We start from the raw sequence: 17,365 nt of genomic DNA, 5'->3' as shown, positions 1-17,365 counted from the left end.
TAGGTTTAGTGTTAGCCATGCAATGAGAGTGGAAGCATCTTGATACTATTATTAGTGTTGCACTACTGACCCAAATACTAAACATGGAGAAAGTCTTCCAAGGCATTAGTAGACATACCCAAAATTCAAAGTATAACAATAACAACACTTAACATTTGGTGAGCTTTTACTGTGTGTGCCAGACACTGTGCTAAGTGCCTTATATGTTTCATCTCATATAATCCTCATAACAGGCTTATGAAGTAAGTGCTTGCATTACCCATATTTGACAAATAAGGAAACTGAGGCACAGAGAAGTTAAACAATTCACCCTAGCTCAGAACTGGGACTGAATCCAGGTGGCCTGCTGCCTATCCTGTGCACTTAATTCTCTGCTCTATTAGTGCTTGCCTGGGCCACAGTAATGTGTGATGAGAGCCCAGCACATGTGAAGAATACTTTTATAGCTTGCAGAGTATTTCCCTAATTATTATCTCATGTAAGCCTCACATTTGACACATTTTTATAGATTGAGTAAAATAGCTTAAATATCTTAGTTAATATTATCCAGCTAGTCAGTGATAGATATTACCTAAACTCCAGCCATATCTCTTTCTACTGCATATCACTGCCTCGTCAGGTGAGCTGATCATGATTGCTGGTAATCCTCCTCCCTTCACCTTATTGCCCTGCCTTTGCATTCATTTTGAGGACAAAGGAATGCCTAAACCATAAAGTTATAATTAATGAAAATCTTTTAGAAAAATCAAGTGTTTCATTTCATCTTTCAACAGTTGGTTTCTCAGAGAATCCTAAATCAATACTGCTAACTCTTTCCTATATCAGACCATTGGATGCTCATTGAATGATTTCACAGATCCCCATGTATGGAAGCTGTTTTTAATATAGCTTGTGGTTAAAAGGAATCCAACTGAATATCTCAATGATATTAAAGATGCAGTTATCTTAATCATTTATTTTAGACATGCCTATAGCCATGTTGTTTTGTTACCCACAGTGTGTTTATTTGTGAAAGACGTGGCATTTGGTGAAAGTCACCTGTGTATTAATAAGATGAAAAGACTTTGCTAATGAAGAGGCTGATACCTTACCCATGTCACATCCCAACGGTGAAAGTTTCTATGTATCAAATAAATGATTTGGTGTTGCTTCTTGCTTCCCAGCTCCCCAAAGACCACCTGTTACATTTGGACTTTCAATGCCTAATCTTATTTTTATTGAATTGAATCTGTATAATTCTAATAGTTTAGAACTGATCAAGATCTGAACTTAAAAGAATATCTTGGTAAAGTGAAGTTCTGTAAGAAAGTGTTTGGTAACTGAAATCTTGGATACCTCACTCATCTTTTCTGCCTTTTGGCAAATTCCACTATCTTTGTGTCTCCTGGATCTCTCTTCAAGGAAGACTGTGCCTTTAAGCTGCAAGGTATACAGAGCACATAGCTTATTTGCCAAGGCCATGTTCTTCCTAGGCAACTCCCAGGCAGTGACTGCGCACAGTAAGGTCACTAGGGTCTAGCCATTTCTGCCCAATGTGGGACTTCTTTAAGGGTTAATCTTGGCTCTGAAGCACTGTGTTGGGTTGAACAAGAGTTTGTTATCTCTGCATTGCAGTTTGTGGTTCTTCTTGCTCAGTTCTGTTTCCTTTCCTCATTCCCTTCTTAGTGGTCAGCTCTGCATTGCCCTCTGAAGGCTCTGTCTCCTCCTCCCCCTTTATCTTTCACAGGAATTATACTCCTAACTCCACCTCAATATATCTCTTTCCCAGAGGACCTGAACTAATGCAGTCCCCAGATATGCTCCCAGATACCATACTTCAATGTCACAACCTCCATGCATTATTCTTTTTCCTCAACCACCTTATTCATTAGCTTCTCAGCCAACACTATCGCTTTCTGTGATTCTGGTCATTTCTCTTGGAATCACTGGCTCCCAGAGTGTTCAAACAGAAAAGACCTTCAGAAACTGTCCAATAGACCACTTTATAGAGGAGATAACTAAGAGCCAGAGGTGGTAATAGACTTGTCAAAAGTCACAGAACAGGTGAGTAGCAAAGTTGAAACAATAACCCTGGTCTCTTGACTCCAAGTTTGGTACTTTTCTAGTGTAACACTTCAGAAGATTCTGTCCAATGTAGTCCTACATTTGTGACAGGGAATCTACCTTCTTAGTTTGAGTAGACATTTTTCTTGAAGACTCTGAAACCCATGTCCAGAATCAGCATCTTTAATCTCTGTTCAATTTGGCACAACCAATACTCACTAAAGCTGAACTATGCCTACTGTCCAACCACTTGGGAAGGAATATTCCTACTTTTGTTGTGTTCCACTTCTAAATCTAGTGACTTGGTTCCACGATTAATAACTTTGCATAAAACAAAGTATCAAGGCCCTGACCTCCCTTGTACCTTTCTTGCTGTTCTGGATTTTCCATGGAGAGCCACCAAATGCAGCTCTTTATTCCTGCCCAGAGGTTTTGTCTGTCTCCCCGTCTCCTTTCCTAGCCCAGGGAACCAGACCAGATAGTAACTAAGAAGAAAACCTGAGGGCTTCCTTATCTTGTTCCCTGGACCCTTGGTCAGTGTTGGTAGAGCACAGTAGTTAAAAGGATAGGCTTTGGAGGCAAGAAAACCTCTCTGTGTTCAAGTCCCTCCCGTAAAAGGTCAAGGTGGGGATGATAAGAGTTAACGCATGTAAAACATACCATAAACACTCAATAAATGCTAGCCACTATAGGGGCCAGTTACCAGCAACCTTTATCAATGAAGTCTCTTCTGCCCCACTTAGCTCTGCAGAGTTAAGGGACTTCCTAAACAGAAGGCAGACACATCCAACTAGAGAGTGCAAAATGAAGCCCTTGGATCTTCAAACAGGTCTCATTTTTCTAACTCCTCCTAAAAGCATCTCATCCTATTCTCCCATGTTTTGGGGTGGGAAGGATTGATGTCTGTCATTCTCTCTGCCCTATGGTAAACAATTCCTTCACCTCTTCCCACTCTTTCCCTCTGTGTTACTATCTGGTGATGACTTTGTTGATATTTTGGGTTTATCTCCTCCCCAGTGTTGGTTCTATGTAGCATCTCCCCAACAGCTCCTTGTGCCTTCCTCCATGCCTCTCACCATTTTGGGTGCCTCTGAGGAGGAGGCTGGATGGGAGGACTCCCTCTCTGCTCTTCAGAGATCTTACTGGTGAAGCTATTTGGGAACATTTAATGCTCTCTCAAGAAAAATTCTTGGGCTTCTCCTCAAATTCCTTATTTCCATCTCCAAGGGTTAGTCAGAAATAACTACAGAAAATGACATGAGACCATGAAAGAGTCATGTGCCCTCCCCTTTCTTCTGTTGCTCTTGGATTGCTCTCCCTCTCAGAGTTCCCTGAACCCACAGCTTCCAAAAGGGTGATAGAAGATGTAGACAGAGGGTCTTCCTTTTCCTCACTGATGTTGCAGCCCAATATGAGGTTAAGGCTAAAGAGTGGTTCAAAACTTTTTTGGTGTTTTCAAACTATTTTGATCCTGCAACAAACATAAATCCCAGAATAAAGGTAACATCTCATAAGACAGTGTTATAAAACAACAACACGATGAGGAAAAAAGAGCATCTGAACCCTGGTTCAATGGAAGCTCTTGCTTCTGAGTAGTGGATGACGTTGGATAAACTCCTTCTACGCTCTGGACCAGTTTTCCATGTGTAGAATTAGGAAGTCAAACTAGATAGAGAGGTTCCTGAGGGTAGGCCTATGCCTTATTGGTCTTTTACTTTTCCAGCATTTAACACAAGTCTTGACACACAGTAGATGTTCGTGATATGTTGTCTGGCTTTGAAGGCCCTTCTAATGTCAACCTCTATGCTGATTGATTCAAAGATGTCCCCTGTGACATTAAGTTAAGAAAGGCACTTTTCACCAAGGGGAAGACTGAGAAGTAATTAATGAGTCTTCCAAGATCACTGATCCATCCTTTGGGGACACTTATCTATTTTTGTCATAAGGTAATAGGACTGTGAGGTTGTTGATAATTACTTTTGCTGCCCCAAATCTGTCCTACTTTCTATCTACCTTGCCTGATGCAGGCGCTCTTGTTTTAAAGTGTATTTAGGCATTCATTTAATATTGTAAGTGAGTGAAAATTCTAATTTAAGGGATCAATTTGACACCCAAGTTGCATCCATTCTAAAAACATGTTCTGGTTGAAGTTTGGTTTCTAAATCCTTGTTAAAAGCATCTTGTTTAACACTCCAGAAGCCCTGGGAGATTTCCCAGATGAACCAGAAAACATTCTGTATAGCTCACTTGGGGGCCTGTTTGAGGGAGGAAAAATCCATCCCAAATACCCATCAGTGATTCACAGAATGAGGTTATAATATTTAGCACATTTTCCCCATTCTTGTTATTGAACTTATTGCTAATAAATTTAGCATATCTATTTAATACATAATATTTAAAAATTCTTCTTATATTCTAAAATGTGCTCTTGAGAATAAATTGTTTCTTTCCCATCAGGAATGCTTATTTATCTTTTGTAGTGTTAGACAATGGGAAAATATGATCTAATATAAATATAAAATAATATAAAATTCTATAAATTTTTTCTTAACACAACTCTTTTGATAATTATCAGATGTATCGATCAAAGAAATGTTAATAAAATTGTTCTTGTATGCAAAATGAACATTTAATTTTGGGCTTTTTTACATGACTCATGGATATTTGTTGCCAATGTTTTAATTCAATCTCTAGTCGAAGGTCTCCAATAGTCACAAAAAGTCATTAGTGATATTATTTCAAGAGAAACATGAAAGTCAAAGCATTAGGATTTATGCTTGAGATGTTATTGGGCAGTGCACACTTTGAAGGGGGGAGATGTTCTGGAATTGTCCAGAAGCCTCATTAAATTTAGAGAGTGTTGCCAATTGCCACATGTAATGTGCTTCGAATAGTAGAAAACTGAAGGGGGCTCTTGGGAGGCAGGGACAGAGCAGAGTCTGAGACTGCTAATGGTTTAATTCACCATGAGTTAGAGAGGAAATGACTGAAGGCAGAGAATGACAGAATATGAGAAGATGTGACTTTGGAAGACTTTAGTAAATCCCAACAGAACAGTTCAAACAGAACAGAAACTCTATCAAACAGATTGTTGTTTCCTCACACAAGTAAAACAAAAACCCATAGAAATATATGCTTTTCTGCAGCTTTCTCCTACCTGCTCCCACCCCTTAGGATGGACATTAGGAACTTCAGATGGCTGGATGACAAGTTAGTGACGCCTGCCACATGCCATTAGGTCAAGCCTAGTTTTAAGGATAAAGGTACTACTCAGGACGACAGATACAAACACACACTTTATATTTAAATGACCATGAAAAAAGAGGGTCTGCAGATGCCAAGGCCTTTTTCCCCCCACCTCACAGTAACTACTCTCTTCAGGAGTGGGTTGGGGGAGTTGGGACCCAGACATCATTCTTACTGCTCAGCCTTAACTCATTGGCAGCCCCAGAAAGCAGCCCCTGTGTTATTTCAAACATTTCTCAAGGAAAACAAGTCAGAATCTTCACATATTTTGTCTCACAGCATCCTCAGTCTAGCCCTGACGTAGACAGGGAAGAGATTACTGTCCTGGTTTTTCACATGATATAACTGAGGCTCAGAGAGGTTAAGTGACTTGCCCAAGACAAAACAGTCAATAGTGAAAATCAAATTTGAAACTGGCTTTGATTTCAATCTCTCCTTGATAATAGCTCATGTAATAGACCCATTTTCGTGATTTAATCTCCTTCATCTTTGGCCTCAGACACAAAATAGAGCAGCAAATAAAAAGAATCAATGGAATTAGGGTAACTCTTACATTGAATACACTTATAAACTGTCCAGATGAACTGCTTTTTACAACTTTTGATTCAAAATTTAAAATTGGGCATTTCCTTTCTAGGCCTTAATATTAGAGGTGGGGTCATTATTCTGACACTTAAGACTTCATCAATATTCAGAAAAATTACTAAAAGTCTATAAATCTATTGATCCACTTATGATCTCAGGTCACACTGGGAGCAGGCTGTGTCTTGGAGAGTTCTGGAATTCCAGGGCTGGTCAGCAGGCCAGACCTGCATAAGTCCCTCTGTGTTTCATGGGGGCAGAGTGGGAAGACTTAGGTGTATGAGGTCTAGAGTTTCCAGGGAAGGAGGACAGTTTTCTTGGTAGCAAACTGAGCCTGCCCAGAGCCTCCAGGCCACAAACTGCCCCATATCCCTGAAGTGTGGGCTGGGCCAAGTCATGCAAAACTCCAAAGAAAGATAGAGAGGCAAGAAGCATATGCTCCCAGGACACTGTGTGGTGTAAAGGGAAAAAGGCAGTGCTCACACAAAGACCCATGGAGTGCAAGAAGTTGGCCACAGTTCTGCACTGTGAGTGGATAGATGTTATCTTACCATTTAGGCATTTAACAAACCAGTGCTTTCCCCTTGACAATATCTATACATGGAAACAAGAATCAATCATTTCCAGCTCTTTGGGGCTGTTTGCTAAGTAATCCATCAAATAGCTAAAAGGGTAATCCAATGTGGTAAGTGTGATGATGAAGTACAGTTGTCTGAGTCATTTGCGTCATGCACTGAAGAGTTTATCAGGACCACTCCGACAAAATAATTGAAAAAGACAGATTTGTTGTGGTGTGATTTTGAGGGGCAGAAGGAGGAATAAGGTCCTAAAGATGCAAGGAAGGCATATTCTAGCTCAACTCTAGAAAAGACTTTCCTACCAACAAGGCTATACACATGGGTACAGACTGACTTCATGAGAGAAGAGGCACCAGCCATGTCCTGAGCAATGCTCATAGTGAGCTCCTCTGGCAAGAACTCTGAGGAGATTCCTATTTCAAGTGAAAGGCTCAGCTGAGTTCCATTTCATCAAGTATTCTAAGGTTGCTATGATTACTAAGCCACACCAGTTTGTCTTCTGTTCCAGGGACTACCCAGAAAAAGACCGTTATAAGGGTTCCAAGATACGGAACTCGTTCCTCAAATGGCAAATATTGTGTTTGGTGTACATTGGGCATCAGTTCTTCCTGAACAGGAATGATGTGTTTAAGTTGGTGATTGTAAATTGTTTGAGGGGAGGGACCATGTCTTACTCACCTACTTTGTGTAGGGCACTCCACTGGGCACCTAAAGAGGTGAGCAAAGTCCAGTCTCCTCTTGAAAATCACTATGGCCTATGAGGGAAGGTGGTTATCACACTTGATAAAAAGTTTGTAAATAGCTTGAATCAAAGGCAAAGTGTGAAAAGTGCCACAAGAGAAGCTTGCAAAACCCTGGGAGTGCAGAAAAGAAGGTTGATTCCAATGAGGGGGATCTGGAAAGTCATCATGAAGGAAGTGGCATCCCTTGACCTCAAGGGATGGGAGAAATTCCGAAAAATGGGGGGAAAGCATTAGAGGAATAAGGAGTAGTATGAGCAAAGATTTCGAGGTGTAGTAATGCCAAGTTGGAACCAGGCACACTGGATTTGAATCCCAGCTTGGCCACCTAGTATCTATAATTTTTAGCAAGTTGCTTAGCCTCTATGTGTCACATTAATTCATCTCTAAAATTGGGATAATAATAGTACCTTTCTTATGAGGTTTTTACAAAGACTAAGTATTCAGAACAGAGCCTGAGACTCAAGAAGCTCTCTTTATGTGATTGGCATTGTTTTTATGTTATACATACAGTAGTCAAAGCTCATTTATATATAGTTTTCTCTCTTACCATATTCCGAGGTAATGAATGCCCTGCTTTTTAACTGCTCACAGCTTAAAGAGGTAGGCAAAAAAATAGAGAATTTTTCCTAATTAAAAGTGTCTGAATAATATTAAGTCATTACCAATTTACTAGTAAATAGACTGTGTGCTGAAACCTTATTTGTACATCCCATATTTGGAACTCTGAAGACATTTGTTCATGGAAATATTGTATTAAGTTATTGCTGGACTAGTCCATCAGAAGCTATGTAAACCACCATGGGGTAAATATCCATACCTCAGGGCATCACTGGAAGGTCTAGAATGGAAGCAGGAGGTTCCTTTCAGAGAGTAGAAGGAAAAGGAGACCCTTAACTCTCACCTTGAAAGTGGAACTAACAAGTAGGCAGCTCAACTCAGCCTTCAGTCCAATCCCTGGGTGCTCCTCTTTTTTTTTTTAAATTAATTAATTAATTAATTTGACAGAGAGAGACACAGCCAGAGAGGGAACACAAGCAGGGGGAGTGGGAGAGGGAGAAGCAGGCTTCCCGCCGAGCAGGGAGCCCAATGTGGGGCTCGATCCCAGAACCCTGGGATCATGACCTGAGCCGAAGGCAGATGCTCAACGACTGAGCCACCCAGGCGCCCCCTGGGTGCTCCTCTTACTTTGCTCTCCTGCCAAACCTACCTGTTCTGAGAGAGCATCGAGTCATTTCCACCACAGCTGAATGGGACTCCAGCTAGGGCACAGGGGCAAAGGTGGAGTAGGAAGGCATTGAGATGATAATTTATAAGTCAGGGACTAGATTTGGCTGATTCATCTGTCATATCCTCATCTTTTCTCATTTTCTTTTGCAACATATATACATATATACAGACAGACAGACAGACACACACACACACACACACATGACTGAAGGAGGGAGATAGTCTGCAGTTCACATACAGAGAGCCCCCATGGAGACAAGAACCATGACTGAACTTTGACCTCATTGACCCAACATAGGCTGATAGGCCCAGCAGTTGACCCAACATCATCCAAGATCTGGAAAAGTGGAATTGGTAATGAGCACATAGCCCTAGGTCTGTGATGTGCTGCCCCGACCCCCTCCCTCAATGGGCTCAAAAGACAGAAAGTCTTCTCCCGGAGGTGATGAAAACTTTGACGTGGCCAAGAAAGTTTCTGTTGAAATGAGTTTATCATAACAAAGGTGCTGAAATTAAAAGCTAGTCTCTGGGGTTTCTAATTTCAAAATAAGCAAGTCTCTGGTTATTGTCATATATCAACACCATGTCACAGAGAGAGGGACAAAGATTATTCTGCAAAAGCTAATACAGACAGGCAGCAAGTTCCCTTTTAGTTAAACTTATTTAAAACCTCTTGGGAGAACAAATCTAAATTGATCATGGAACAATTGATCAATGATGACTAAGTGTGGCTCAAAATTGATTTGTCTTGCAACAGAGCTAGTTGTCTAAAGGAATGACAAATAAACCCGAAATCCACCCCCTTTGGCAATATGTGAGTGCAACTCCAACATCGATTCTTTTGGCTTGCTTAACCTCTACATTGAATTCATTTTTTTTTCTGAAGAGAAGATTTTTGTTAGAGTAGGGGGAGGGTGCTACATAGTGAACAGTCAGTGTGCTTCCAAATTTAACTGGTAATTTTTAAAAGATAAATTTATATTGACTTTCAAGATGTAGAAAATTGATGAAGGCAAATGAATTCTCAGATCCATTAGATGAAATCACTTTTTGTTTTCCAGTTTGCTAAGATAGAATCTTGGAATTGTACAGAGACAAAATCAGGGAGCGCCAACAAGACCATTTGAGTCAACAGAAAGAATGAAACTTTTAAATCAAATGTTTAATCAAAGTTTTCATCAAACTTTTCCTGGTGGGTCACCAATGGAAACAATGTTAGATGAATGTAAAATATGCCTTGGTAACAATATCTACATCATTTGCAGCATATCTGGGAATAGGTATGTGGGATGGGGGCACTTTACTGGCCCTACAGTTCCTTTATGTACTCATCTGTGGTTTACTGTAGCACTCAGTGTTTCTCTACTAGTGACCTCAGAATGTATGCCATGCTCCTGCCATAGACTGTGGAGATAGTGATGGAAGAATTCTCATAAATGTCTGCTTTGTAGGCTTCTTTTTCTCTGCTCAACTCTTAAATGACAATGTTTTGCAGGGTTCTTCTACCCCCAAACTCTTCTTTATCCAGACTGTAGATTCTACAGGGTAAGCTCAATCATTTTTGTGGCTTCAGTTACTAAATGCATGTATGATCTTATATCCCCAACTGCCAACTGGTAATCTTTATCCAAATGTCCTTCAAACTCAGCATGTCTTTCCCCTAAATTTTTTTTTTTTTGCATTTCTGATCCTGATTAATTATATCTTCTGCTAATCACCCAAGACAGAAACCTGGAAGTCATCCTAGGCTCCTTTTCCTCCCACACCCACATATAATCTATCATCAACTCCTATTGATTCTATCTTCTGAGTGCCCTCTCTGTTAATTTCTCTATTTCTCTACTGCCACTACCTTTAGTCCAAAGCACCCTATCTTGCCTTGACCTCCACTTTCCCCTCAACCCCTTACAATCTATTCTCCATATTGTACCCAGAATGGTATTGCTAAACAAAACAAAACAAAAACACAATCTGATCATATCACCCCCTCTTTATAAACATGCATTGCTTCCCCACTAACTATAGAATCAAATCCAGCCTTGCCCCTCTCCCTCCATGGGAGACTTCTTATTTCTGGAAAAAATCATCCTGGTTCTTTCAGAACTCTGTGCTTTTGGACCTTCTGACAAATTCCCCAAATAACCAAGTAGTAGTTAAGATAATAGGTATTGGAATCAGATGTATCTAGGTTCAAATCTTGGCTCTGCCTTCTCCTTGAACTAGCTGTGTCAACTTACCTAATCTCTATGACTTCCACTTTCCTCGTCCCTTACCTGGAGGTAATGAAGACAGTTAATGTGTAGGAATAAATGAGATAGTATCTGTGACACATTTATTATCAGTCCCTGTTTTCTCTACTGAGTGAGTGTCCATCTAACACTCAGGTCAAATATCACCTCCTTTATGGAGCTTTTATTGGCTAATGGTGCTGTAGTCTTGTCCTTTTCTCCTTTGTACTCCCATAGGCACTTGTGTTCATACATAATTTTAGCTGCTTGCCCACTTGCACTCCAAGTATTTATTTGTACCTCCGTCCCCTCCCTAGTACCTGGCATAGCACCCAACACAGTGAGCGTGCAGTAAGCATTTGTTGAATGCTGAATGAATGAGACAGACTTTTGGAATGTTAGATTTGTCCTCTGGATTTGAAGGTGTAATATATCACAGGATAACCTCAGCTATGAGGAGGAGGGGATACTCTTGGTACTCTAGTGTCCCTTCAGTATTTTTATTTATGCAATAGAGCTCTTTGCCAAGCTTTTGTTTATCTGTAACTCTGACTTTCTCTCCCTCTCTGTCCTGTGAGGGGAGAGTTTCCAGTGATAATTCCACCTAAACGTTCAGAGCTGTCAACGTTTGCCTACACCCCTCTGCTCTGCCAGAGACTGCATCTGGGGAAGGCAAGGCCAGAGCCATATTTACCCCAGACTGTCTTTCCTCTACTCTGTGATCATCATCTGTGTTGAAGGAAGAAAGCAAAAGCACTTCTTGTGATGATTATTCTACACAAGTCCCTTGCCCTTTCTGGGCCTCAGTTTCCTTATCTATTAAATGAGGTCTTACTAGATGATCTGAAAAGTTGTTCTCAGGGATAAAGTTCTGAGGATACCCAATATTTCCCTGTTGGTTTGTAGAGATTATACAGTGTTTTTACACATATTATCTCCCCCTATGAAATAATACCTCTGAGGTACATATTATCATCCTTATTTTTCAAATTATACTGAGGTTGAGGTAGCTGGATAGAATGGTTTGATTAGTTCTGCAACTCCTGTGAAGTCAAATCCCTGGCTCTATTCTGTTGTTATAAGGTCTTCCATGTAGACTGAGCTGAGCAAAGTACCTCTCTGTGGTGTGTCTTTTAAAAAACAATGTATTCATTACCATGCATGTTCTCAGGACCTGCTATGGTGGAGAGCAGGGCACACAGCAATGATGAAGAACCCAGGTGAATTAAGGGGAGAATGCACCCAGTCAGTGAGTGGTCTTTGGAAGGAGGTAGCTCTGGATCTCATTCTCTTAGACAACTCCAGGGGCATTGAAAATAAAGGGGAAAAAATGGAATAAAACTGAACATTGTGATCCTCAGTTCAGCTCACAGAGGCAGAAACTTCCTTTTCTTTTCTTTTCTTTTCTTTCCTTTCCTTTCCTTTCTTTTCTTTTTTTTTTTACAGAATTGGTTTTCATCAACACAATGTTTCTGAAGACATCTTGGAATTACCAATTTTATTATTGCACCTGTTCTCAAAAGTAGGTCACCCCAAACTTAAACAATACCATCTTTTAAAAAGGAGCCAGGTTGTATATTCCACTGACTCATACCATTTTTTATCTGGAAGAGCTCTTAAAGATCATTTAGTCTAACACCCTAATTTTACACACATGGAAACTGAGGTATAGAGAGGTGAAATGACTTGCCCAAGGTCTCATAGAAAGTTAACAGAGGAGTGAAATGAGAATGTAGGCCTTCCAACTCCCAGTCCAAACCTATCTCTATCTTTTTTTTAATGGTATCTTGTATCACTTATTTACATCCGGATGCTAAAAGCGTGATAATACCTCAGTGGAAGAGAAAGGTAAAAAGAAAGGTACATCTGTGTTTCTGTTTAAAATAAAACAAAACAAAAAAGTGTTAAAACCAAAGGTGCTCTTACATTGTAGCTATTAAGCAGTTGAATTAATACAAAAATATCACTACTACCATCACCAGGACCTCTTCTTCCCCACCCCCACCACACCCACACCCACACACACCCTGCTTGCCATGAAAAACTCAAATCTGTTAGTGATCAAAACCAGCCCTGGGTCTGGAATAGCCTTTTCTGGGAATATATATACATACAAACTTTGGCAGGAGTTCAATCAGTGCAGCTCAAATACTCACACCCACACCAAATCCTGGGCAATATCAGTCTCCTGTCAAATGTGGACATTTTCTGGGAACTTGGGAATGATGGTTATGGCAAACTGTGGCCCTGAAGATTCACAGGCTAGTTTAGGTGAATTCGATTAAGCAAATGGGTAAAGTGAAATAAGATTTAACATTCTATCATTTTATCATTCTTCATGAAGGTTAAGTATCAAAAATGACCTCATTAGGAAAATTGTTCTATTTTTCATATCTTTTCAAAAGCTAAAATTCAGACTCAGAGGAAGAGTTGGTTTGTTTTGTATATTTCATGACTTTCACATACTTGTGAGCATAGTCTTCCCTGGCTTATGATTTTGAACACTCCAAAGGGACTATTTCAAAAGGTAGGTAATAGTGATGATGTAGGACCACTGTTGTGTAAGATACTGATTTTTACTGTGGAAGCAGGACCTCAAACAGTAGTTGTGCTGGTGAGAGTAAATGAAGTTCTTAACCCAGGCAGATGGATGCCTGAGGGGCCCAGTGAACAGGGCAATAAGACTAGTTCCAAATCTCACTTGCTGCGGAGAGCAGGGTGGGTAGATGGTTAAAGCTCCTATCCCTGTTAACAGGCTTGGCCTATGGTTCAAGGACTGAATAGGGTCAAACCTTAGAGTGAAAAGTGTTCACTTCTATGGCTGAGTGGAGCTTGTCCAGTCAAGGACTGACATCAACTCTCAATAAAGATGTGGTGGAGGAACTTGACAGAGTGGGGAGGAAGGATGAGGACAAAGAAATGGAGGACCATGAAAGATCATACAATGAAATGGGAAAGGGAATTGGAGTAAAAAAAAAGGAGTTGGCAGTTGATGAACCTGAAAGTAGTTCCATGGAATTAGCACCAGGACAAAGCAGAAATACTCTGTGAAATGTCTTGCTGACCCAATTACTGGGTTACAATCTGAAGCTGCCTAATAGAAGAAATAAGATTTCCCCCAAAAGAAGGGCACCAGAAAGATGCTTCAACTCTTGTTCTCAAAGGCTTTGAGAGTCCTGGGGCTCCTGGGCGGCTCACTCAGTCAAGCGCCTGACTCGTGATTTCGGCTCAGGTCATGACCTCAGGGTCCTGAGATGGAGCCCTGAGTCAGGCTCTGTGCTCAGTGGGAAGTCTGCTTGAGATTCTCTCCTTCTTCCCACTTGCTCTCTCTCTCTGTCTCTAAAATAAATAAATAAATAAATAAATCTTTTAAAAAACAAATAAGTCCTGGGGATATAATGTATAGCATGGTGGCTATAGTTAACAATAAATACTGTGTTGCATATTTGAAAGTTGCTAAGAAAGTATCTTAAAAGTTATCACAAGAAAAAAAGTTTTTGTACCTATGTAAGGTGACAGAATTTAACTAGACTTATTGTGGTGATCATTTTCCAATACATAAAAATTGTTTTGTTGTACACCTGAAATGAATATAATGTATGTCAATTTTATCTCAATGTAAAAAATATAAAAGGCAGAAGAATCAAGCTACTGGGGAAATGATCGGAGGGAGAGATGAACCATGAAAGACTATGGACTCTGAGAAACAAACTGAGGGTTCTAGAGGGGAGGGGGAGGGGGGATTGGTTAGCCCGGTGATGGGTATTAAGGAGGGCACATACTGCACGGAGCACTGGGTGTTATACGAAAACAACGGATTGTGAATCACCACATCAAAAACTAATGATATATTGTATGGTGACTAACATAATAAAATTAAAAAAAAAAAGAAATGATCGCAAATACTGAACTTCAGAAATGTGTGAGTGTATCAGCAGCTGAAGTGGACAATAGGGCCAAGCATATTTTAGAGAAGAGGAGGAAGCAAAGTTGAACTGTAAATCTGCCTGTACTCAAATGGAAAACAATCATTCCTATGTAAAGTTTCTTACAGAAACCACGGGGCAATACAAAGTCAGGGCTGAGGCAGCAGGAAGAATGAGCTTCACTTCTTCACCTCCCCCTCATGTCTTCATCCATGCAATCTGACTTTCATCTCTTCCACTCTCGGATTGTTCTAGCAAAGGTCACCATTATGTATTAACTCATTCACCCATTAAACAAATATTTAGTAAGGACCTACACAGTGCTTGGCACTGAACTGGTTATTTGAAATCCAAACAGGATTAGACAAGATCTAACTTGCAAAACCAGAACTCTAAGTCTAACTTTCTCTCACTCTCTACATCTAACCTTTCACCAAATGCTTCCAGTGCTACCTTCTCAATATGGCCTGGACTTGCATCTTCCCTCCATTCTCCCTAGCACTTCTAGGCTCTTTACCTCTCTCTGGTATTGCTGTAGTGCTCCTCACTGGTCTTCTATCTCCATCCCCTTCTGCATATTGACTACCCACCAACTATCAGATCAATTTCATAACACCAGGCTATTCTTAGAATATGGATACTTTAAAGCTTTGATGGCTTCCCCATTTTCCTCCAGAATAAATTTCAAAGTTTTTACTCTTCTATTCAAAGCTCTTCCTAATTTAATCCCTCTAACCCAAATGTTCTAGTTTTACCTCCCATCACTCTCCTCTACAAACAACATGTTCTTGCTGGCCACTCCCCTTCCCTGAATGGCATTGTCCCTAGTAATTTTCATGCTTCTGTGTCTTTGCTTATGCTGGTACCTGTGATTACAATGCCCTTTACCTCCTTCCTGCTCACCTCCTGTTCAGCTTTCAAGATCTTGATCAATTATCCCTTCTCTGTATAAATAATTGTTCTCTCCATTTTTATAACCCTTTCTCTCAACTTTCTAAAAATCTCTATCATATCATATTAGTTTGTTTCCTTAAACAATTTGTTTCCCCCACACCCCATCTATGGAGAGAGCTAATAAATGGATTTAATTTATTTCTGTATCTCCAGTGTTCAATATATAGTTTGGAGTGAATGAATGCATGCATAATTGAATGATTTGGCTGATGAGTTTAACCACCATAACACCAAGTAACTGCCTCTCAATCCTCTCTTACCTTGGTGGGTGTTCCAGGAGAGTTTGGTGTGTGGGTGTGTGTGCTCGTGTGTTGTTACTCTGTTGTTGTTAGCCATATTACTAAATTATCACCTTTGTTTTCCACCTTTTCCCGGTTCACATGGAGGTGGCTGGAAGGGTGGTCTGGTGAAACTGACTGGGAGAATTTCAGCAGTGCCCCATCATCTAGGGCTAAGGCACTCTGGAGAAAACTGACCCTTAGATCTGCTGCTCAAAGAGCCAGGGGTCCCACTTGTGGGTGTCAGAATCTCCAGTTTATATCACCATCACACTGCAGAATGATGAGTTCCTATCCCCTTATCTCTTACCATGTTTTCAAGAGGTTTTTGTTGTTTCTTTTTCTGTCTTACAGACCCCTCTTTCAATTTCTTCTGCAGATCTCAGCCCATCACAGTGTTTTTCCCCAATGTTTTGCCTAAGTTTTTGAACCTTCCATAAGATGGCTACTGCTAACAGAAAATGGAAGGACACTCTTCTTCAATTATAGCAGAACCCATTTGATTTCAGTATAGGTACTCAGACAGAAAGGTTAAATCTCAGTGGGCCTTCTCTTGGTTCATACTGGACATTGTCTTAAAGATAAAATATTTTTATTATTTATTTATTTGTTTATTTATTTTTTTAAAGATTTTATTCATTTATTTGAGACAGAGAGAATGAGAGAGAGAGAGCACATGAGAGGGGGGAGGGTCAGAGGGAGAAGCAGGCTCCCTGCCGAGCAGGGAGCCCGATGCGGGACTCGATCCAGGGACTCCAGGATCACGACCTGAGCCGAAGGCAGTCGCTTAACCAACTGAGCCACCCAGGCGCCCAAAATATTTTTATTTTAATTTTTTTAAAAAATCTTATAGAACTAGATACTTTATTTCTTTAAGATTTTATTTATTTACTTTAAAGACAGAGGGGGGATGGGGGAGGAGCAGAGCGAGAGGGACAAGAAGACTCCCTGTTGAGCGCAGAGCTCAATCCCACGATCCTGAGATCACAACCTGAGCCAAAATCAAGAGTTGGATGCTTAACTGACAGAACCACCCAGGCATCCCATAAAACATTTTTAAAAACATAATTTTGGGAATCATTTCCATCATTTACTTACATCATATAATGAGCACTTGTCATGTGCCAGACCTGTTCTAAGTTCTGAGGCTACAGTGGCAGACAAGACAAATCACAGTACTTATCTCTGTGAAGCTTACAGCCAAGGGTGTATATAATGCAGGTGGGGTAAGGATGGCAATGAGGCGATGCACAAAAGCAAGTAATCAGTCAAATACATAAAATAATTGCCATTTGTCAATAGATGTGATGAAAAAAGTGATGCCAATTTAGATATTCCAAGGACAGCACATTTTAAGTCATACAAAGTTACTTCCTGTATGTGCCTACCAAACCATCACTGAGTGGACAGAAAAAGGAAGGAATGAAGAAAGGAATGGAAAAGGCCACTTTGAATTTTAATTGTGGTTGAACCAGTTTCAGATATTCCTTGAAGGTCCTTCCCAAGGGAGACAATATTATTGCTAGACCTCCTTTGTGTCCCCTACCTGCCTGTCACCAC

Source organism: Leptonychotes weddellii, chromosome X, assembly GCF_054177405.1.
Source record: "Leptonychotes weddellii isolate Sample4059 chromosome X, ASM5417740v2, whole genome shotgun sequence".
Lineage (NCBI taxonomy): Eukaryota > Metazoa > Chordata > Mammalia > Carnivora > Phocidae > Leptonychotes > Leptonychotes weddellii.
The sequence above is the reverse complement of the archived record's forward strand: the minus strand, read 5'-3'. Positions refer to the sequence as shown.